The 22,958-nt window shown below is 40.0% G+C and overlaps 1 protein-coding gene across 10 annotated transcripts in view; it reads left to right on the plus strand.

Moving 5' to 3' along the window:
* Positions 1-22,958, plus strand: part of FBXO10 (F-box protein 10) — an 81,208-nt gene that overhangs the window by 11,497 nt on the left and 46,753 nt on the right. The window lies entirely within an intron of this gene.

Raw genomic sequence — 22,958 nt, forward strand, 5'->3', positions numbered from 1 at the left:
TGCATGTGCTGTCTCACTTCTCACAGGGGTGGTCCCTGTGCTGTAAACTCGGTCCTTCCTCACGTCCCCTTCACCCACGCCACACATCCACTCACACAAAAGCGTTAGTGAGCTGCAGAGATGTCACTAGAGGTTTTATTCCTGACCCTAACTTGCCGACCCATCATAATGCTCAGTGACCTAAATGGGCACAGCAGCCACCCTCTCAGAAGCAGTGGCAGCCTAGACAGCAGGACAAAGCACAGCAATGCTTTGGTTCCGGTGCCTCACGTTGACCAGAGTTCTGTACAGTTTTCTCAGGGTTCAATCCCAATCTCTCCTTTATCAAGTCCTTTTCTATTTCATGCCCTTTAGATGTTAGGGCGGCAAGGCCTTGGTCATCTTCACTCTCTCTAGTGATCTTACGCCATGGCTTTAAATGTCATTCAGGTCTCTGTTCAAATGTCACTTCCTCAAAGACCTTCCTTGACAACCCTATCTAAAATAGCACATGTGGGGGGCTTCCCTGGTGGTCCAGTGGCTAAGACTCTGTGCTCCCAACGCAGGGGGCCTGGGTTCCATCCCTGGTCGGGTTGCTAGATCCCATATGCATGCCATAACTAAGAAGTCTGCATGCTGCAACTAAGAGTCCAGATGCCACAAAGAAGATCCTATGTGCTGCAACTAAGACTCGGTGCAGCCAAAATAAATAAATAAAATAAATATTAAAAAAATAAAATAGCATATGTGTGCATGCCCACATACACGCCTTAGCCTGCTTTATTTCTCCTCTTAGCACTTATGTTATTATTTTTTAAATGTATTGCCTGTCCCTGAGGGTCTTGTCTTATTTACTGCTTGTCAGAACTTGGAACAGTGCCTAGCACAGTAGTAGACAAATCGACGAATATTTGTTGAATAAATGATTTTTTTCCTTTGGAAATTCTCAAAATTCTCATGAGGGGTAGCAAGATAGCCATCATTAGCCTCTTTACAGATGAGGAAATAGGCTAACTTTAACCTCACTTGAGGTTAAAGGATTTGCCTCAAGTCACGGGGCTGGGAAACAGTAGAGCCTGCTTGTCGAGAGCCAAGTTTCATGGGACTCACCTCCCAAGAGAGTGGCCTCTGCCTTCCCCACTGAGGCTGGGGACACCAAGTGGCCCAGAGGCATGCGGATCCCTCCACTGTGCGGTTAGGTAGAGGCCACACAGAAGCCCTGAGTTCTCACACTCTTGGGAACACATTAAAAAAGGAACAGCTTGAGGTCTACCTCAGGACCTGCTCCCTCCCATCCAAACAAGTTCCCACTGTTGTTTCTTTACAGGCACAGGCCATAGGGGATATTTGTTACTTTTAATTCCATAGCTCAGAGGCCCCAGTGGCAAAAAGAAGGGCAAAACTTGAATACATTTTTTAAAATTGAAGTATAGTTGATTTACAATATTGTGTTAGTTTCAGGTATACAGAGTGATTTAGTTATATGTATTTATTTTTTAGATTTTCCATTATGTTATTGCAAGATACTGAATATAGTTCTCTGTGTTATACAGTAAATTCCTGTTGCTTATCTACTTTATATATAGTGTAATAGTTTGTGCCTGTTAACCCCATATGCCTAATTTACTCCCCCCTGCCCTTTGGTGACCATGAATTTGTTTTCTGTGTGCGCCTATTTCTATTTTGTGTGTAGATTCATTTGTACTGTTTTTTTTAGATTCCACATATAAATGGTATCATATATTTGTCTTTGTCTGACTTACTTCACTAAGTATTGTAGAATATTCTCTAGGTCCATCCGTGTTGCTGCAATTGGCTGAGTAATATTCCATTGTGTATATATACCGCATCTTCTTAAACCATTCGTCTGTTGATGGGCACTTGGGTAGCTTCCTTATCTTGGCAATTGTAAATAGTGCTGCTTTGAACATTGGGGTGCATGTATCTTTTCGAATTAGAGTTTTCTCTGGATATATACCAAGGAGTGGGATTGCTGGATCATATGGTAGCTCTATTTTTAGTTTTTTAAGGAACCTCCATACTGTTCTCCATAGTGATTGTACCAATTTATATTCCCACCGACAGTGTAGGAGGGTTCTCTTTTCTCCACACCCTCTCCAGCACTTTTTATTTGTAGACTTTTTGATGATAGCCATTCTGACTGTGTGAGGTGATACATCATTGTGGTGGTTTTGATTGCATTTCTCTGATAATTAGCGATGTGTGGCATCTTTTCATGTGCCTGTTGGCACATGTCTTCTTTGGAGAAATGTCTATTTAGGTCTTTTGCCTTTTTTTTTTTTTTTTTGTGGTACGTGGGCCTCTCACTGTTATGGCCTCTCCCGTTGCGGAGCACAGGCTCCAGACACGCAGGCTCAGCAGCCATGGCTCACGGGCCTAGCCGCTCCACAGCATGTGGGATCTTCCCGGACCGGGGCATGAACCCATGTCCCCTGCATCGGCAGGTGGACTCCCAACCACTGCGCCACAAGGGAAGCCCTTGCCCATTTTTTGATTGGGTTATTTTTTTGATATTTAGTTGTACGAGCTGTTTATGTATTTTGGATATTAACCCCTTGTTGGTTGCATTGTTTGCAGGTATTTTCTCTGATTCTGTAGATTGTCATTTCATTTTGTTGATGGTTTTTTTTCGCTGTGCAAAAGCTAAATTTTGCTTTTGTTTCTTTTCCCTTGCGAGACCTAAGAAAACATTGCTATGATTTATGTCAGACAATGTTTTGCCTATGTTCTCTTCTGGGAGTTTTGTGGTGTCATGTCTTACCTATAGACCTTTAAACCATTTTGAGTTTATTTTTGTATATGGTGTGAGAGAGTGTTCTAATTTCATTGAGTTTACATATAGCTATCCAGCTTTCCCAACACCACTTGTTGAAGAGACTGTCTTTTCTCCATTGTATATTCTTGCCTTCTTTGTTGTAAATTAATTGACTATAGGTGTGTGGGTTTATTTCTGGGTGGTGTAATTTCTGGGCTCTCTAGTCTGTTCCATTGGTCTATATGTCTGTTTTTGTGCCAGTACCACACTGTTTTGACGACTGTAGCTTTGTAGTATAGTCTGAAGTCTGGATGGGTTATACTTTCAGCTTTGTTCTTTTTTCTCAGGATTGCTTTGACAATTCTGGGTCTTTTGTGGTTCCATATAAATTTTAGGATTATTTGTTCTAGTTCTGTGAAAAATGTCATGGGTATTTTGATAGGGATTGCATTAAATCTGTAGATTGCTTTGGGTAGTATGGCCATTTTAACAATATTCATTCTTTCAATCCAAGAGCATTGGATATCTTTCCATTTCTTTGAATCGTCTTCAGTTTCCTTTATCAGTGTTTTATAGGTTTCAGCATATAGGTCTTTCACCTCCTTGGTTAAATTTATTCCTAAGTTCTGTTTTTGGTTTTTTGGTTTTGTTTGTTTTTTTGACATGATTTTAGCTGGGGTCACTTTTTAACTTTCTCTTTCTGATATTTCATTGTTAGTGTAAAGAAATACAATAGATTTCTGTATATTAATCTTATATCCTGCTACCTTGCTGAATTCATTTATTCTAATAGTTTTTGTGTGGAGACTTTGTGTAGAGAGAGTATCATGTCATCTGCAAATAGTGACAGTTTCACCTCTTCTTTTCTAATTTGGATACCTTTTATTTCTTTTTCTTGTCTGATTTCTGTGGCTAGGATTTCCAGTACTATGTTGAATAGAAGTGGTGAGAGTGGGTATTCTTGTCTTGTTCCTGAATTTAGCAGGAAGGCTTTCAGCTTTTCACTGTTGAGTATTTCGTTTGCTGTGGGCTTATCATAAATAGCTTTTATTATGTTGAGATATATTCCCTCTATACTCACTTTGGTGAGAGTTTTTATCATGAATGGTTGTTGCATTTTGTCAGATGCTTTTTCTGTGTCTATTGAGATGATCATGTGGGAATACATTTTTTTTTTTTTTTTTTTTTTTTTGCGGTACGTGGGTCTCTCACTGCTGTGGCCGCTCCCGTCGCAGAGGACAGGCTCCAGACGCGCAGGCTCAGCGGCCATGGCTCACGGGCCCAGCCGCTCCGCGGCATGTGGGATCCTCCCAGACCGGGGCACGACCCCATGTCCCCCGCATCGGCAGGCGGACTCTCAACCACTGCGCCACCAGGGAAGCCCGGGAATACATTTTTTTAAAATGTTAGCTGGTTATAGAAATCTCTGTTGCTCTGTGGATCCCCATGGATTAGTGTTGTAAAGATATAGTAAATAATGCCAAATGGAACAACAGAGAATAGGACGTTTTCATGAAAGGAAATCCTCTCTAAGTTCAGAGGGCTCTTGAGGGGAGAACTGTCAGCCCCAGTCTCCATCTAGCCTTGGGGTGTTGCCTAGAGTTGGGGACATGGGAAATTTTGGAGGAAGACAACTGCTGAAGGATGGAAAAATCCCCTGCTGGGAAATCCTCCTTCCTGCAAGAGGCCAGATCCAGTACCCTTTGCTTCCCACTGTGGGGTGAGCTTCTCGGAATCCCAAGAAAACTGAAGCCCTAGTAGTTTCTGTGTCAGGGACATTTGCCCCAAATCCTCCAGAGACCCTCACATCATCCTGAGGGAAAGAAGCTGTCATTTAATATTTGCAAAGTTGTGAGTTTCTTCCCTCAGTGTTCCACCCAACGTTACTCTCCTGGATGATCTCCTTAAAATGCAGCTCTAATCAGGCCACTCCCTCCTGAGGAACCTACAGTAGAGTACAAGCTTCTGAGTTTGTCATCTAATGCTTATATCAAATATGCAGCATATATAAGAGAGCAGAACTCCAGTGACCCCAGGAGGATAGAACAGGGACCAACTGAGGAAGTAACTAGGATCTAGATTTCAGCTCAGTATTGGGAAATATGATATTGAATCACTGCAGACAAACCATGGAATGGGTGGTCTCTAGGAGCTCCATAATAGCACTCTTTATAGTTTCACGTGCTCTTATCAGTCAGGAAGGGCTAGGTTATGCTGTAGTAATAAACAGTCCCCAAATTCTATTAACCCAACACACAGGATTATGTTTCATGCATGGTATCCATTTTGGGTTGGCAAGGGGACTCTGCTTTTCCTAATCACTCAAGGACCCAGGCTACCAGAGTAGCCATCATCTCAAATGTTGCCAGTTGCTGTGCTGGAAAGAAGAGAGCTCTGGATGATCTTGCACAGGCAGTGAAGTGCTCCAGTTAAGAAGTGGCACACATCCCTTCTCAAAACTCATTAATTAGTACTGGTCACGTGACCCTACCCAACCAACCACAGGAGGGACCGAGAGTGCAATCCTGTCATGTGCCAAAATGAGGGGAAACTGGAAATAGTTGGTAAAGAGAACTAATTATCAACACAATATGCATTAGATCTTTTAATCCACACAGCAATCCTTTGGGGTGGTATCAAGCTCCCCTATTTACATATGAGGAAACCAGGCCCAGGGAGGTTAAGTGACTTGCTCAGGCTTTCATACCACTTAATCCTAGGTCTTCTGACTTTGCAGGATACTGGGAGAGCCACTCACGGAAACGGTTGAAGCTCCCAATAAAGGGTTGAGAGCCCTTTATTGGGAGTGCTGCATCAAAGTGGGGAAAGGGGGTGCTTTTCATTACAGTCACCAGGGATCTTGGTAAAGTTGCAGGTAATTGGTTCCATTCCAAAGATTCTTTTTTTTCTTATATTTAATTTAATTTTTTTTTATTGCAGCGTAGTTAAGTTACAATGTTGTATTATTATTACTTTGGGGTGTACAGCAAAGTGATTCAGGTATATATATATATACACACTTTTTCAGATACATGTACTTCTTCACATTCTTTTCCATTATAGGTTATTACAAGATATTGAGGATAGTTCCCAGTGCTATACAGTAGGTCCTTGTTATTTACCTATTTTATATATAGTAATGCGTATATGTTAATCCCAAACTCCTAATTTATCTCCACATCCCCCCACTGTCCCCTTTGGTAACCAAAGGTTTGTTTTCTTTGAGTCTATTTCTGTTTTGTAACTTAAGTTCATTTGTATCATTTTTTTAGATTCCACATATAAGTGATATCATATGATATTTATCTTTCTCTGACTTCACTTAATATGATAATCTCTAGGTCCATCCATGATGCTGCAAATGGCATTATTTCATTCTGTTTTATGGCTGAGTAATATTCCATTGTATATATATACCATATCTTTTTTTTTTTCTTTTTTTTTTTGCGGTACATGGGCCTCTCACTGTTGTGGCCTCTCCCGTTGCGGAGCACAGGCTCCAGACGTGCAGGCTCAGCGGCCATGGCTCACGGGTCTAGCCGCTATGCGGCATGTGGGATCTTCCCGGACCGGGGCACGAACCCGTGTCCCCTGCATTGGCAGGCGGACTCTCAACCACTGCGCCACCAGGGAAGCCCTACCACATCTTCTTTATCCATTCATCTGTCAGTGGACATTTAGGTTACTTCCATGTCTTGGCTGTTGTAAATAGTGCTGCTGTCAACATAGGGGTGCATGTATCTTTTCACATTAGGGTTTTGTCCAGATATATGCCCAGGAATGGGATTGCAGGATCATATGGTGGTACTGTTTTTAGTTTTTGAAGGAACCCCCATGCTCTTCTCCATAGTGGCTGCACCAATTTACATTCCCACCCCAGAGATTCTGATTCTGGAGATCTGAAGTGGGGCTAGGAACAGGCCCTGGGTGATTCTGAGGAGGAATGGTCAAGAGCCATGTTTTAAGAACCTCTGGGAAGTCCCACAAAGTCTGGTTTAAAGATTTTCTTTCCTCTTGAGCTCTGTAAGCTGCAATTATGCTTAATACTTTCTCTCTCAGGTTGTTATTAGCTGTGTCCATTTCCTGTCAACTTCTTTCTCATCCTAGAATCCCTCACACTCCGTAAGGGCTATGTTTGCAAAACAAAGGAACGAGAAATAAAAGGGATTTTTAATTCTCTAATTTTTTAAATTCACAGTGAAACTTTAAGAATTTCTATGTAAGAATTTCTGTGTAGGTGCAGGAATTTTGTGGGGGGAGGGAGGGCCCTTGAAGCTGTGTTTATATAGTAAATTTATATAAGTTTGCAAGAACTAATTATTCACCAAAAAATTGGGGTAGAGGTATGATGGCAATTCACTTCTGTTTATTCATTTACTTAAAGTCATGCTTTGTGCTAGGTATTAGATGGTGTGTTTGGTTCTTGCTGTATTCTCTGTAGCTCAATTTTGGTGGCCCAGCGTATTCCTTATTGATGGGCTGCTGTGGCGACTCATCTGGGACAGGAGTTGGCAGTGCTGGGTACTGTGGGATGTCGCATGGAGCATTCAGCGGGTTGACTGGGTTGAACGCTAATAGATAGTGAAATAGGTTCAAGTCAGCAGTGAGGTTGGATGCAGTAATCAGGCTTGGTGGTCGTAGTTTGAGTAACTGTGATTTGGGTCTCTACATCCTCCTGAGGATTGGAGTAGTGACCATTAGCATTGGGTCCCAGAGAGGGCCCTCCTGGGCAGACTTGCATGACGCCATAGGGAAGCCTGTCACCTGGAAGGCTGTCGAGATTGGGTTTCGAGATTGCGTTTCTTTAGGATTCTCTGATTCACTCTTGAACACCTGTCAGAGTTGTCCCTTATAGAAGGAAAGAACATTGTGGATAAGGCACGTTGGAAAGTACACAGTAGATGGTGCCCCTGGAAGAACAGCATACAGTTATAATCAAAGATGCTAATAAATTGGAAAGTGAGAGGTAGGGATGAGGAGAGCAAGGAGTCTGAGAAGTAGGTCAGAGTTCTTAATAATGACTGAAAGATACTCCTTCCACATGCAGCAAGTGGTCCTTCCTGGTATGGGATCACCGTCTGGGTAGAAATGTTTGGGTGGTTGACAGTTTGTATTCTTTTCTATAGGAACTTGTTAAAATGGTGATAACAGTGTTCTTCTGGTGGTTTTAAATTGAAGTAGCAATATAATAAGGAAAAAAGAAGTGAAGCAAGGACAGAGAAGAATATTGTAAATGAGGGATAAATTTAGGAGCATGGGATTAACAGATGCATGCCATTATATATAATATAGATAAACAACAAGGACCTACTGTATAGCACAGGGAACTATATTCAGTACTGTATCTTGTAATAACCTGTAATGGAAAAGAATCTGAATTTGTAACACTATATTGTAAATCAACTATAGTTCAATAAAAAAATTTTTTTAATGAGGTACCTTACATGTCCACCAGAATGATACAAGACCGACAACAATAAATGTTAGTGAAGTTGTGGAGCAGTGGTGTTTCTTATACATTCATGGTGAGAGTGTAAAATGTTCTTTGGAAAAAGAACCCAGCAATTTCCCTTCTAAGCATTTTTTAAAATATTTTTTTTACATCTTTATTGAAGTATAATTGCTTTACAATGGTGTGTTAGTTTCTGCTTTATAACAAAGTGAATCAATTATACATATACATATGTTCCCATATCTCTTCCCTCTTGCGTCTCCCTCCCTCCCACCCTCCCTATCCCGCCCCTCCAGGCGGCCACAAAGCACCGAGCTGATATCCCTGTGCTATGCGGCTGCTTCCCACTAGCTATCTACCTTATGTTTGGTAGTGTATATATGTCCATGCCTCTCTCTCACTTTGTCACAGCTTACCCTTCCCCCTCCCCATATCCTCAAGTCCATTCTCTAGTAGGTCTGTGTCTTTATTCCTGTCTTACCCCTAGGTTCTTCATGACATTTTTTTTCTTAAATTCCATATATATATGTGTTAGCATACGGTATTTGTCTTTCTCTTTCTGACTTACTTCACTCTGTATGACAGACTCTAGGTCTATCCACCTTATTACAAATAGCTCAATTTCGTTTCTTTTTATGGCTGAGTAATATTCCATTGTATATATGTGCCACATCTTTATCCATTCATCCGATGATGGACACTTAGGTTGTTTCCATCTCTGGGCTATTGTAAATAGAGCTGCAATGAAGATTTTAGTACATGGCTCTTTTTGAATTATGGTTTTCTCAGGGTATATGCCCAGTAGTGGGATTGCTGGGTCATATGGTAGTTTTATTTGTAGTTCTTTAAGGAACCTCCATTACTGTTCTCCATAGTGGTTGTATCAATTTACATTCCCACCAGCAGTGCAAGAGTGTTCCCTTTTCTCCACACCTTCTCCAGCATTTATTGTTTGTAGATTTTTTTGATGACTGCTGTGAGATGATATCTCATTGTAGTTTTGATTTGCATTTCTCTAATGTAATGATGTTGAGCATTCTTTCATGTGTTTGTTGGCAGTCTGTATATCTTCTTTGGAGAAATGTCTATTTAGGTCTTCTGCCCGTTTTTGGATTGGGTTGTTTGGTTTTTTGTTATTGAGCTGCATGAGCTGCTTATAAATTTTGGAGATTAAACCTTTGTCAGTTGCTTCACTTGCAAATATTTTCTCGCATTTTGAGGGTTGTCTTTTGGTCTTGTTTATGGTTTCCTTTGCTGTGCAAAAGCTTTGAAGTTTCATTACGTCCCATTTGTTTATTTTTATTTCCATTTCTGTAGGAGGTGGGTCAAAAAGGATCTTGCTGTGATTTATGTCATGGAGTGTTCTGCCTATGTTTTCTTCTAAGAGTTTTATAGTGTCTGGCCTTACATTTAGGTCTTTAATGCATTTTGAGCTTATTTTTGTGTATGGTGTTAGGGAGTGATCTAATCTCATACTTTTACATGTAGCTGTCCAGTTTTCCCAGCACCACTTATCGAAGAGGCTGTCCTTTCTCCAGTGTACATTCCTGCCTCCTTTACCAAAGATAAGGTGACTATATGTGCGTGGGTTTACCTCTGGGCTTTCTATCCTGTTCCATTGATCTGTCTTTCTGTTTTTATGCCAGTACCATACTGTCTTGATTACTGTAGCTTTGTAGTGTAGTCTGAATTCAGGGAGCCTGATTCCTCCAGCTCCGTTTTTCGTTCTAAAGATTGCTTTGGCTATTGGGGTCTTTTGTGTTCCCATACAAATTGTGAAACTTTTTGTTCTAGTTCTGTGAAAAATGCCAGTGGTAGCTTGATAGGGATTGCATTGAATCTGTAGATTGCTTTGGGTAGTAGAGTCATTTTCACAGTGTTGATTCTTCCAATCCAAGAACATGGTGTATCTCTCCATCTATTTGTATCGTCTTTAATTTCTTTCATCAGTGTCTTATAATTTTCTGCATACAGGTCTTTTGTCTCCTTAGGTAGGTTTATTCCTAGCTATTTTATTCTTTTTATTGCAATGGTAAATGGGAGTGTTTTCTTGATTTCACTTTCAGATTTTTCACCATTAGTGTAGAGGAATGCCAGAGATTTCTGTGCGTTAATTTTGTATCCTGCAACTTTACCAAATTCATTGATTAGCTCTAGTAGTTTTCTGGTAGCATCTTTAGGATTCTCTATGTATAGTATCATGTCATCTGTGAACAGTGACAGCTTTACTTCTTCTTTTCTGATTTGGATTCCTTTTATTTCCTTTTCTTCTCTGATTGCTGTGGCTAAAACTTCCAAAACTATGTTGAATAAAAGTGGTGAGAGTGGGCGACCTTGTCTTGTTCCTGATCTTAGTGGAAATGCTTTCAGTTTTTCACCATTGAGGATGATGTTGGCTGTGGGTTTGTCATATATGGCCTTTATTACGTTGAGGAAAGTTCCCTCTAGGCCTACTTTCTGCAGGGTTTTTATCATAAATAGGTGTTGAATTTTGTTGAAAGCTTTCTCTGCATCTATTGAGATGATCATATGGTTTTTCTCCTTCAATTTGTTAATATGGTGTAACACATTGAATGATTTGCGTATATTGAAGAATCCTTGCATTCCTGGAATAAACCCCACTTGATCATGGTGTATGATCCTTTTAATGTGCTGTTGGATTCTGTTTGCTAGTATTTTGTTGAGGATTTTTGCATCTATGTTCATCAGTGATATTGGCCTGTAGTTTTCTTTCTTTGTGACATCCTTGTCTGGTTTTGGTATCAGGGTGATGGTGGCCTCGTAGAATGAGTTCGGGAGTGTTCTTCCCTCTGCTATATTTTAGAAGAGTTTGAGAAGGATAGGTGTTAGGTCTTCTCTAAATGTTTGATAGAATTTGCCTGTGAAGCCTTCTGGTCCTGGGCTTTTGTTTGTTGGAAGATTTTTAATCACAGTTTGAATTTCAGTGCTTGTGATTGGTCTGTTCATATTCTCTATTTCTTCCTGATTCAGTCTTGGCAGGTTGTGCATTTCTAAGAATTTGTCCATTTCTTCCACGTTGTCCATTTTATTGGCATAGAGTTGCTTGTAGTAATCTCTCATGATCTTTTGTATTTCTGCAGTGTCAGTTGTTACTTCTCCTTTTTCATTTCTAATTCTATTGATTTGAGACTTCTCCCTTTTTTTCTTGATGAGTCTGGCTAATGGTTTATCAATTTTGTTTAGCTTCTCAAAGAACCAGCTTTTAGTTTTATTGATCTTTGCTATCATTTCCTTCATTTCTTTTTCATTTATTTCTGATCTGATTTTTATGATTTCTTTCCTTCTGCTAACTTCAGGTTTTTTTTGTTCTTCTTTCTCTAATTGTTTTAGGTGCAAGGTTATGTTGTTTATTCGAGATGTTTCCCATTTCTTAAGGTAGGATTGTATTACTATAAACTTCCCTCTTAGAACTGCTTTTGCTGCATCCCATAGGTTTTGGGTCGTCGTGTCTCCATTGTCATTTGTTTCTAGGTATTTTTTGATTTCCTCTTTGATTTCTTCAGTGATCACTTCGTTATTAAGTAGTGTATTGTTTAGCCTCCATGTGTTTGTATTCTTTACAGATCTTTTCCTGTAATTGATATCTAGTCTCATAGCATTGTGGTCAGAAAAGATACTTGATACAATTTCAATTTTCTTAAATTTCCCAAGGCTTGATTTGTGACCCAAGATATGGTCTATCCTGGAGAATGTTCCATGAGCACTAGAGAAAAATGTGTATTCTGTTGTTTTTGGATGGAATGTCCTATAAATATCAATTAAGTCCATCTTGTTTAATGTATCATTTAAAGCTTGTGTTTCCTTATTTATTTTCATTTTGAATGATCTGTCCATTGGTGAAAGTGGGGTGTTAAAGTCCCCTACTACGAATGTGTTACTGTCGATTTCCCCTTTTATGGCTGTTAGTATTTGCCTTATGTATTGAGGTGCTCCTGTGTTGGGTGCATAAATATTTACAATTGTTATATCTTCCTCTTGGATCGATCCCTTGATCATTATGTAGTGTCCTTCTTTGTCTCTTCTAATAGTCTTTATTTTAAAGTCTATTTTGTCTGATATGAGAATTGCTACTCCAGCTTTCTTTTGGTTTCCATTTGCATGAAATACCTTTTTCCATCCCCTTACTTTCAGTCTGTATGTGTCTCTAGGTCTGAAGTGGGTCTCTTGTCGACAGCAAATATATGGGTCTTGTTTTTGTATCCATTCAGCCAATCTGTGTCTTTTGGTGGGAGCATTTAGTCCATTTATATTTAAGGGAATTATCCATATGTATGTTCCTATTCCCATTTTCTTAATTGTTTTGGGTTCGTTATTGTAGGTCTTTTCCTTTTCTTGTGTTTCTTGCCTAGAGAAGTTCCTTTAGCAGTTGTTGTAAAGCTGGTTTGGTGGTGCTGAACTCTCTCAGCTTTTGCTTGTCTGTAAAGGTTTTAATTTCTCCATCAAATCTGAATGAGATCCTTGCTGGGTAGAGTAATCTTGGTTGCAGGTTTTTTTCCTTCATCACTTTAAATATGTCCTGCCAGTCCCTTCTGGCTTGCAGAGTTTCTGCTGAAAGATCAGCTGTTAACCTTATGGGGATTCCCTTGTGTATTATTTGTTGTTTTTCCCTTGCTGCTTTTAATATGTTTTCTTTGTATTTAATTTTTGACAGTTTGATTAATATGTGTCTTGGCGTATTTCTCCTTGGATTTATCCTGTATGGGACTTCCTGGACTCGATTAACTATTTCCTTTCCCGTATTAGGGAAGTTTTCAACTATAATCTCTTCAAATATTTTCTCAGTCCCTTTCTTTTTCTCTTCTTCTTCTGAAACCCCTATAATTTGAATGTTGCGTTTGATGTTGTCCCAGAGGTCTCTGAGACTGTCCTCAGCTCTTTTCATTCTTCTTTCTTTATTCTGCTCTGCAGTAGTTATTTCCACTATTTTATCTTCCAGGTTACATATCCGTTCTTCTGCCTCAGTTAGTCTGCTATTGATCCCATCTAGAGTATTTTTAATTTTATTTATTGTGTTGTTCATTGTTGTTTGTTTCATCTTTAGTTCTTCTAGGTCCTTGTTAAATGTTTCTTGCATTTTGTCTATTCTATTTCCAAGATTTTGGATCATTTTTACTATCATTATTCTGAATTCTTTCTCAGGTAGACTGCCTATTTCCTCTTTATTTGTTAGTTCTGGTGGGCTTTTATCTTGCTCTTTCATCTGCGGTGTGTTTTTGTGTCTTCCCGTTTTGCTTATCTTACTGTGTTTGGGGTCTCCTTTTTGCAGACTGCAGGTTCGTAGTTCCCGTTGTTTTTGGTGTCTGTCCCCAGTGGCTAAACTTGGTTCAGTGGGTTGTGTAGGCTTCCTGGTGGAGGGGACTAGTGCCTGTGTTCTGGTGGTTGAGGCTGGATCTTGTCTTTCTGGTGGGCAGGTCCACGTCTGGTGGTGTGTTTTGCGGTGTCTGTGGACTTATTATGATTTTAGGCAGCCTCTCTGCTAGTGGGTGGGGTTGTGTTCCTGTCTTGCTAGTTGTTTGGCATAGGATGTCCAGCACTGTAGCTTGCTGGTCGTTGAGTGAAGCTGGGTGCTGGTGTTGAGATGGAGATCTCTGGGAGATTTTCACCATTTGATATTACGTGGAGCTGGGAGGTCTCTTGTGGACCAGTATCCTGAAGTTGGCTCTCCCACCTCAGAGGCACAGCACTGACTCCTGGCTGCAGCATCAAGAGCCTTTCATCCACACGGCTCAGAATAAAAGGGAGAGAAAGAAGAAAGAAAGGAAGGGAGGGAGGGAGGGAAGGAAGGAAGGAAGGGGACAATAGAAAATAAAATAAAGTAAGGTAAAATAAAATTATTAAAATAAAAAATAATTATTAAGAAAAAATGTTTTAAACAGTAGAAAATACAAACAAACAAAAAAGGATGGATAGGACCATAGGACAAATGGTGGAAGCAAAGCTATACAGACAAAATCTCACACAGAAGCATACACATACACACTCACAAAAGTAAAAGGGGAAAAAATCATAAATCTTGCTCTCAAAGTCCACCTCCTTAATTTGGGATGATTGGTTGTCTATTCATGTATTCCACAGATGAAGGGTACATCAAGTTGATTGTGGAGCTTTAATCCGCTGCTTCTGAGGCTGCTGGGAGAGATTTCCCTTTCTCTTCCTTGTTCGTACAGCTCCCAGGGGCTCAGCTTTGGATTTGGCCCCGCCTCTGAGTGTAGGTTACCAGAGGGCGTCTGTTCTTCGCTCAGACGACCGGCGTTAAAGGAGCCGCTGATTCGGGGGCTCTGGCTCACTCAGGCCGAGGGGAGGGAGGGGCACGGAGTGCGGGGCGAGCCTGCGGCGGCAGAGGCCAGCATGACGTTGCACCTGCCTGAGGCGCGCTGTGCATTCTCCCGGAGGAGTTGACCCTGGATCTCGGGACCCTGGCAGTGGCGGGCTGCACAGGCTCCCCGGAAGGGGGGTGTGGAGAGTGACCTGTGCTCGCACACAGGGTTCTTGGTGGCGGCAGCAGCAGCCTTAGCGTCTCATGCCCGTCTCTGGGGTCCGCGCTTTTAGCCGCAGCTCGCGCCTGTCTCTGGAGTTCCTTTAAGCAGCGCTCTTAATCCCCTCTCCTCGCGCACCAGGAAACAAAGAGGTAAGAAAAAGTCTCTTGCCTCTTCGGCAGGTCCAGACTTTTCCCCGGACTCCCTCCCGGCTAGCCGTGGTGCACTAACCCCCTGCAGGCTGTGTTCACATCACCAACCCCAGTCCTCTCCCAGTGCTCCGACCGAAGCCCGAGCCTCAGCTCTCAGCCCCGCCCGCCCTGGTGGGTGAGCAGACAAGCCTCTCGGGCTGGTGAGTGCGGGTCGGCCCTGATCCTCTGTGCGGGAATCTCCCCACTTTGCTCTCCGCACCCCTGTGGCTATGCTCTCCTCCGCAGCTCCGAAGCTTTCCCCCTCCGCCACCCGCAGTCTCTGCCCACGAAGGGGCTTCCTAGTGTGTGGAAACCTTTCCTCCTTCACAGCTCCCTCCCACTGGTGCAGGTCCCGTCCCTATTCTTTTGTCTCTGTTTATTATTTTTTCTTTTGCCCTACCCAGGTACGTGGGGGATTTCTTGCCTTTTGGGAGGTCTGAGGTCTTCTGCCAGTGTTCAGTAGGTGTTCTGTAGGAGTTGTTCCACGTGTAGATGTATTTCTGGTGTATCTGAGGGGAGGAAGGTGATCTCCACGTCTTACTCTTCCGCCATCTTCCCGGAAGCCCCCTTCTAAGCATTTACTCAAAAAAAAATTAAAACAGATGTCCACAAAGCACTTGTATAAGAATATTCACAGCAGCATATTCATAATAGCACCAAACTGGAAACAGTTTTGCTTTCTACCAATAGGAGGATTGATTTTTTTAAAAACTGTGATATTTTAATATATAATGAACTACTACTCAACAATAAAAAGGGATGAGCTACTGATGCATGCAGCAAAATGGATGAGTCTCCAAAATGTTCTTCTGAGTGAAAGAAGCCTTACCCAAAAGAATACTGCATGATTCCATTTATATGAAATTCTAGAACAGACAAAACTAATCTATGGTAGAAAAATCACAACAGTGGTTGCCTCTTGGGATTGGGGTTAGGGATTGACTAAGAAAAGTCATGAGTGAACTTTCTGGGGTGACGGTAATATTCTGTATTGGTGGGGTTTGGATTAGATGTGTGAATGCATTTGTCAAAATTCTGCAAATGTACACTGGTGCATCAACACTGTGGAATGCTACTCAGCATTCTAAAGGAACAAACTAGTGATACAGAGACTTGACTGCATCTCCAACGAATAATGCTGAGAGAAAAAAGCCAGTCCCATCCTTACACACTGTAAAATTCCATTTACATGACATTTTTAAGTGACACAATTTTAGAATGAAGGACAGATTAATGGTTGTCAGGGATTAGGGATGGGAAGAGGAGTCAGGAGGGTGGTAGGTGTGATTATAAAAGGGTAGTATGAGGGGTCCTTGTGGTGTTGGAACTGTTAGTGTCTTGACTATGGATAGTGGATACAGGACCTACACAGGTGATAAAAATTGTACAGAATGTAATATAGACACACAAAAACGAGTATAAGTAAAACAGGAAATCTGAATAAGGTGGTGGGTTGTTTCAATGTCACTATGCTGGTTGTGTTATTATGCTGTAGTTGTGCAAAATGTTACCACTGCGGGTAACTGGGCAAAGAATACAAGAGATCTCTATTATTTCTTACAATTTCATACAGACCTACAATTATCTCAGTAAAAATTTCAATTTAAAATAAACACAAATTCTTTCTTAGAGAATTGTCTGATACTATGTCTGGGCAAGAAATGTAAAAAGTGAGCTAGGAACATCTTGAAGTACCACATAGCAAAGAAACGATCAAAGATTACTGTGGTTGTGCCAGAAGCACTGAGGAACTAAATCGAGGCCAACGCTGGCTCAATTTGAGCTTCAGGAAGAATAGCAAATTCAAAGACTTGAAAGCCATACAATATGTTTAAATCCATGTGTTTATAATAATAGTTTAAACACATGCACACACAAACCCAAATTGGTTACCTTCAAAGTATAACGGGACAAATTCATCATCTTGAAACCTGGGAAATGAAAGAGTCAAGTTGGCATTTCCTAAGTGGACTGTACCTCTGAGTAACCAAATGATGGATGAAGAGAAGACTCTCCTATTTGCTGAAAGTTATTTCAGCAAATAAATCAAAACCAGATGATCCAGTTGGAGTTTCACCGTTTTTTTACCTTCAGGGAAATGAATGGGTCTAGGCATTGGGCGTCAGTGGGCACTGACATCAAAAAGCGACAGCCAGACTTGTGGACATCTCCTGATAAAAAGATACGCCACCACTTGTAGACTTGCTAAAGGGATGGAACCTGAGTTTAGTCTAGCCCCTGATCCAGCTGCCAATATGCAGGAAATCAGCTGACAGGGTGAAAAAGTGAACTCTCCCACGAGAACATACACGGTCGGCAAAGTCCAGACTGAGAAACTTCGGTCAAATGGTTCAAGTTCTTCAACAGATATGTAGTAAAGAAAAGAAAAGGATGGAAGGGGAACCTTTAGGTGGAATGAGACTCAAACACTTATCAAGCTAAAAACCTAAGGACAAAACTAAAACTATACTATCTAAGAATGCATGCTTAGGTGATAAAACCACAAAGAAACCTAAGGAAGGGATTACTACAGAGTCAGGAGGAAAATGTTTACTCTGGGGGGCAGGATTGGGATGGGCACATGGAGAGGCTTCTGGCTGGCAAAATTGTTTTTTGACCTAGGAGGTGATTAACAGGATGTTTGCCTTATAAATCAATTCGCTAACCTACACATTTGCTTTGTGTCCTCTGTCTTGTTTTACATTTTAAACAGGCTGTGTGATAGAGCTGTTCTCAGGTTGCCATTGGAAGCCAGAGAGGCACTTCATATCTAAGGAGAGAGGATGAGGAAAGGCCGTCTGTAGAGATATTACTGGGATTGTGAGGGTAGGGTGGGAAGAATGTCAGGGATGAGGCCAGAGAAATAAGCAAGCTCATGACCTGTCTTCTGTACTAGACTTTATCCTAGAAGCCGTGGGGGGCCACTGAGGAATTTCACACTAAGCGACCAGACCAGATTCATATTTTAGAAAGATTCCTCTGGCAGCTGAATGTCAGATGGATTGGATGGAGGCAGGAGTGGTTCCAGGGAGACCGGTTAAGACTCTACTGTAGTAATCCAGACTAAAGATGGTGAAGCCAGAAATAACACAGTGACAGAGAGGGTAGAGAGCAAAGACTAATTTGAGAGTACTTAAGGAGGCAGAAACATAAGGCTTGAGAGGCTATCCGGGAGAGAGAGGGAGGGAAGGAGACAGAAGAGAAATTAAGGAGGTTTCCCTAAATTCGAGACAAAGTTTACACACAATAAAATGCACAGAATGGAAGCATACAGTCCAGTGAGGTTTTTTTACATGTATGTACCTATATAACTTACATACCAGTGAAGCTGTAAAGCTTTTCCTTTACTCCCAAAGTTTCCTCTTGACCCCCGCAAGTCAATCCCTACCCCATTGGCAGGCACTGTTCTGATTTTTGTCACCATAGATGATTTTATCTGTTTTTGAACTTCACCTAAATGGAATCATACAATATGTAGTCTTTTGTGACTGATTTCTTTTGCCTAGCACATTCTTTTTGCAATTCATCCATGTTGTGTGTTATCAGCAGTTCATCCCTTTTTATTGCTGAATAGTATTCCATTGTACGAATACACCGTTATTTGTTTATCCACTCTTCTGTTGATGGACATTTGGGTTATTTCTAGTTTTCTGTCTGTTTGTTATACTATTAGGAATAAAGCGGCTGTAAACATTCTAAAATCAGTCCTTTTGTAGATGTACATTTTCACTTGGGTAAATATCTAGGAGTGGAATTTCTAGGTCACAGGATAGGTATGTGGTTTTTTTGATTTGTTTGTTTTTTTAATATTTATTTATTTATTTATTGGTTGTGTTGGGTCTTAGTTGCGGCACACAGGATCTTCCATTGTGGTGCATGGGCTTCTCTCTAGTTGTGGCTTGCAGGCTCCAGAGCGCATGGGCCCTGTAGTTGTGGTGTGCGGGCTTAGTTGCCCCACGTCACGGCCTGTGGGATCTTAGTTCCCCGACCAGGGATCGAACCTGTGTCCCCTGCATTGCAAGAAGCATTCTTAACCACTGGACCACCAGGGAAGTCCCGGGATAGGTATATGTTTTAACTGCAGAAGAAATCGCCAGTTTCCTGAAGTGCTTCTAGTATTTAATACTCCTACCAACAATGTATGAGAATTCTGGTTACTTCACATCTTTGATGCTTTCAGTGTTCTTAATTTTAGCCATTTTAGTGTGTGTGAAACACACATTTATCTCATCATGGTTTTAATACAAATTGAGTAATAATGAATACTAATGATGTTGAGTATCTCTTCATGAGTTTATCGGCTGTTCATTTTTCTTTTTGAAGTTTCTGTTCAAATCTTTGCCTATTTTTTATTGGGTTTTGTTATTACTGAGTTGTAGGATTTCTTAATATATCCTGGATTCAAGCCCTTTGTCCTGTGTATGTTGTATTGCAAATATTTTTCCCCGTTCTATCATTCTCTTTTCCTAATGATGTCTTTTGATAAACAGAAAATTTTAATGTTGATAGACCAATTTACTAGGTTTTTTTTAACGATTAATGCCTTTTGTGTTCTCAGAAATCTTTGCCTACCCCAAGGTTGCAAATGTATTTTCCTATATTTTCTTCTAGGAGCATTATAGATTTAGTTTTTATGTGTATGTCTATAATCAATCTTGAGTTACTTTTTTTCATGTATGGTGTAAGGTATGAGGCAAAAGTTCTTTTTTTTTCCATACGGATATCATTTTTCCAGCACCATTTGATGAAAAGACTTTTCTCCATCCACTGAATTGCATTGATGTTTTGTCAGAAATCAGTTGACCAATATACGTACAAATCTATTTCTGGACTCTCTAGTTTTCTTTTTTTTTTTTTTAGTTTCATTTTTATTTTGTATTGGAGTATAGTTGATTTACAATGTTGTATTAGTTTCAGGTGTACAGCAAAGTGATTCAGTTATACATATGCATATGTCCATTCTTTGGCAGATTCTTTTCCCATATAGGTTATTACAGGATATTGAGTCGAGTTCCCAGTGCTATTCAGCAGGTCCTTGCTGATTATCTATTTTGTATATAGTAATGTGTACATACAGACTGTATATATGCATTTATCCCTCCCTACCGCCACCTTTCCCCTTTGGTAACCATAAGTTTGTTTCTGAAGTCTGTGAGTCTTTCTGTTTTGTAAATAAGTTCATTTGTATCATTTTTTTAGATTCCACATATAAGTGATATATGATATTTGTCTTTCTCTGTCTGACTTACTTCATTTAGTATGATAATCTCAGGTCCATCCATGTTGCTGCAAATGGCATTATTTCATTCTTTTTTATGGCCAAGTAATATTCCATTGTATATATGTACCACATCTTCTTTATCTGTTCCTCTGTCGATGGACATTTAGGTTGCTTCCATGTCTTGGCTATTGTAAATAGTGCTGCAGTGAACATTGGGGTGCATGTATCTTTTTGAATTATGGTTTTCTCTAGATATATGCCCAGGAGTGGGCTTGCTGGATTATATGGTAGTTCTGTTTTTAGTTTTTTAAGGAACCCCCATACTCTTCTTCATAGCGGTTGTACCAATTTACATTCCCACCAACAGTGTAAGAGGGTTTGCTTTTCTCCACACTCTTTCCAACATTTATTGTTTGTAGACTTTTCAGTGATGGTCAGTGATGGCCATTCTGACCAGTGTGAGGTGCTACCTCATTGTAGTTTTGATTTGTATTTCTCTAATAATTAGCAATGTTGAACATCTTTTCATGTGCTTTTTGGCCATCTGTATGTCCTCTTTGGAGAAATGTCCATTAAGATCTGCCCATTTTTTGATTTGTTTGTTTGTTTTTGATATTGAGCTGCCTGAGCTGTTTGTGTATTTTGGAGATTAATCCCTTGTTGGTTGCATCATTTGCAAATATTTTCTCCCATTCTGTGGATTGTCTTTTCATTTTGTTTATGGTTTCCTTTGCTGTGCAAAGCTTTAAAGTTTAATTAGGTCCCATTTGTTTATTTTTGTTTTTATATTCATTACTCTAGAAGGTGGGTCCAAAAAGATATTGCTGCAATTTACATCAAAGAGTGTTCTGCCTATGTTTTCCTCTAAGAGTTTCATAGTATCTAGTCTTACATTTAGGTCTTTAATCCATTTTGAGTTTGTTTTTCTGTATGGTGTTAGAGAATGTTCTAATTTTATTCTTTTACATGTAGCTGTCCAGTTTTCCCAGCACCATTTATTGAAGAGACTGTCTTTTCTCCATTGTTGTAGATTAATTGACCATAGGTGCATGAGTTTATTTCTGGGCTTTTTATACTGTTCCATTGATCTATATTTCTGTTTTTGTGCCAGTACTATATTGTCTTGATTACTGTAGCTTTGTAGTATAGTCTGAAGTCAGGGAACCTGATTCCTCCAGCTCCATTTTTCTTTCTTAGGATTGCTTTGGCTATTCGGGGTCTTTTGTGTTTCCATACAAATTAAAAAATTTTTTGTTCTAGTTCTGTGAAAAATGCCATTGGTAATTTGATAGAGATTGCATTGAATCTGTAGATTGCCTTGGGTAGTAGAGTTGTTTTGTCAATATTGATTCTTCCAATCCAAGAACATGGTATATCTTTCCAACTGTTTGTGTCATCTTTGAATTCTTTCATCAGCATCTTACAGTATTCAGAGTACAGGTCTTTTGCCTCCTTAGATAGGTTTATTGCTAGGTATTTTATTCTTTTTGATGCAATGGTAAATAGGATTGTTTCCTTAATTTCTCTTTCTGATCTTTTGTTGTCAGTGTATAGAAATGCAAGAGATTTCTGTGCATTAGTTTTGTATCCTGCAACTTTACTGAATTTATTGATGAGCTCTAGTAGTTTTCTGGTAACATATTTAGGACTTTCTATGCATAGTATCATGTCATCTGCAAACAGTGACCATTTTACTTCTTCTTTTCCAATTTGGATTCCTTTTATTTCTTTTTCTTCTCTGATTGCCATGGCTAGGATTTCCAGAACTATCTTGAATGAAATTGGCAAGAGTGTACATCCTTACCTTGTTCCTGATCTTAGAGGAAATGCTTTCAGCTTTTCACTGTTGAGTACCATGTTAGCTGTGGGTTTGTCGTAGATGGCCTTTGTCATGTTGAGGTAGGTTCCCTCTATACCCACTTTCTGGAGAGATTTTATCATAAATCAGTGTTGAATTTTATCGAAAGCTTTTTCTGCATCTATTGAGATGATCATATGGTTTTTATTCTTCAATTTGTTAATGTGGTGTATCACACTGATTGATTTGCAGATATTGAAAAAATCCTTGCACCCCTGGGATAAATCCCACTTGATCATGGTGTATGATCCTTTTAATGTATTGTTGAATTTGGTTTGCTAGTATTTTGTTAAAGATTTTTGCATCTATGTTCATCAGTGATATTGGCCTGTAATTTTCTTTTTTTGTGCTATCTTTGTCTGGTTTTGGTACCTGAGTGATGGTGGCCTCATAGAATGAGTTTGGGAGTGTTCCTTCCTCTGCAGTTTTTTGGAATAGTTCCAGAAGGATAGCTGTTAACTCTTCTCTAAATGTTTAATAGACTTCACCTGTGAAGCCATCTGGTCCTGGACTTTTGTTTGTTGGAAGTTTTTAACACACAGTTTCAATATCAGTACTTGTGATTGGTCTGTTCATATTTTCTATTTCTTCCTGGTTCATTCTTGGAAGATTGTACCTTTCTAAGAATTTGTCCATTTCTTCCAGGTTGTCCATTTTATTGGCATATAGTTGCTTGTAGTAGTCTCTTATGATCCTTTGTATTTCTGTGGCGTCGGTTGTAACTTCTCCTTTTTCATTCTAATGTTATTGATTTGAGCTCTCTACCTTTTTTTCTTGATGGGTCTAGCTAAAGGTTTATTAATTTTTCTTATCTTCTCAAAGAATCAGCTTGATCTTTTCTATTGTTTTCTTCACCTCTATTTCATTTATTTCTGTTTTGATCTTTATGGTTTCTTTCCTTCTACTAACCTTGGGTTTTGTTTGTTATTCTTTCTCTAGTTACTTTAGGTGTAAGGTTAGGTTGTTTGAGATTTTTCTTGTTTC

Source organism: Globicephala melas, chromosome 6, assembly GCF_963455315.2.
Source record: "Globicephala melas chromosome 6, mGloMel1.2, whole genome shotgun sequence".
In the NCBI taxonomy this organism is placed as follows: Eukaryota; Metazoa; Chordata; class Mammalia; order Artiodactyla; family Delphinidae; genus Globicephala; species Globicephala melas.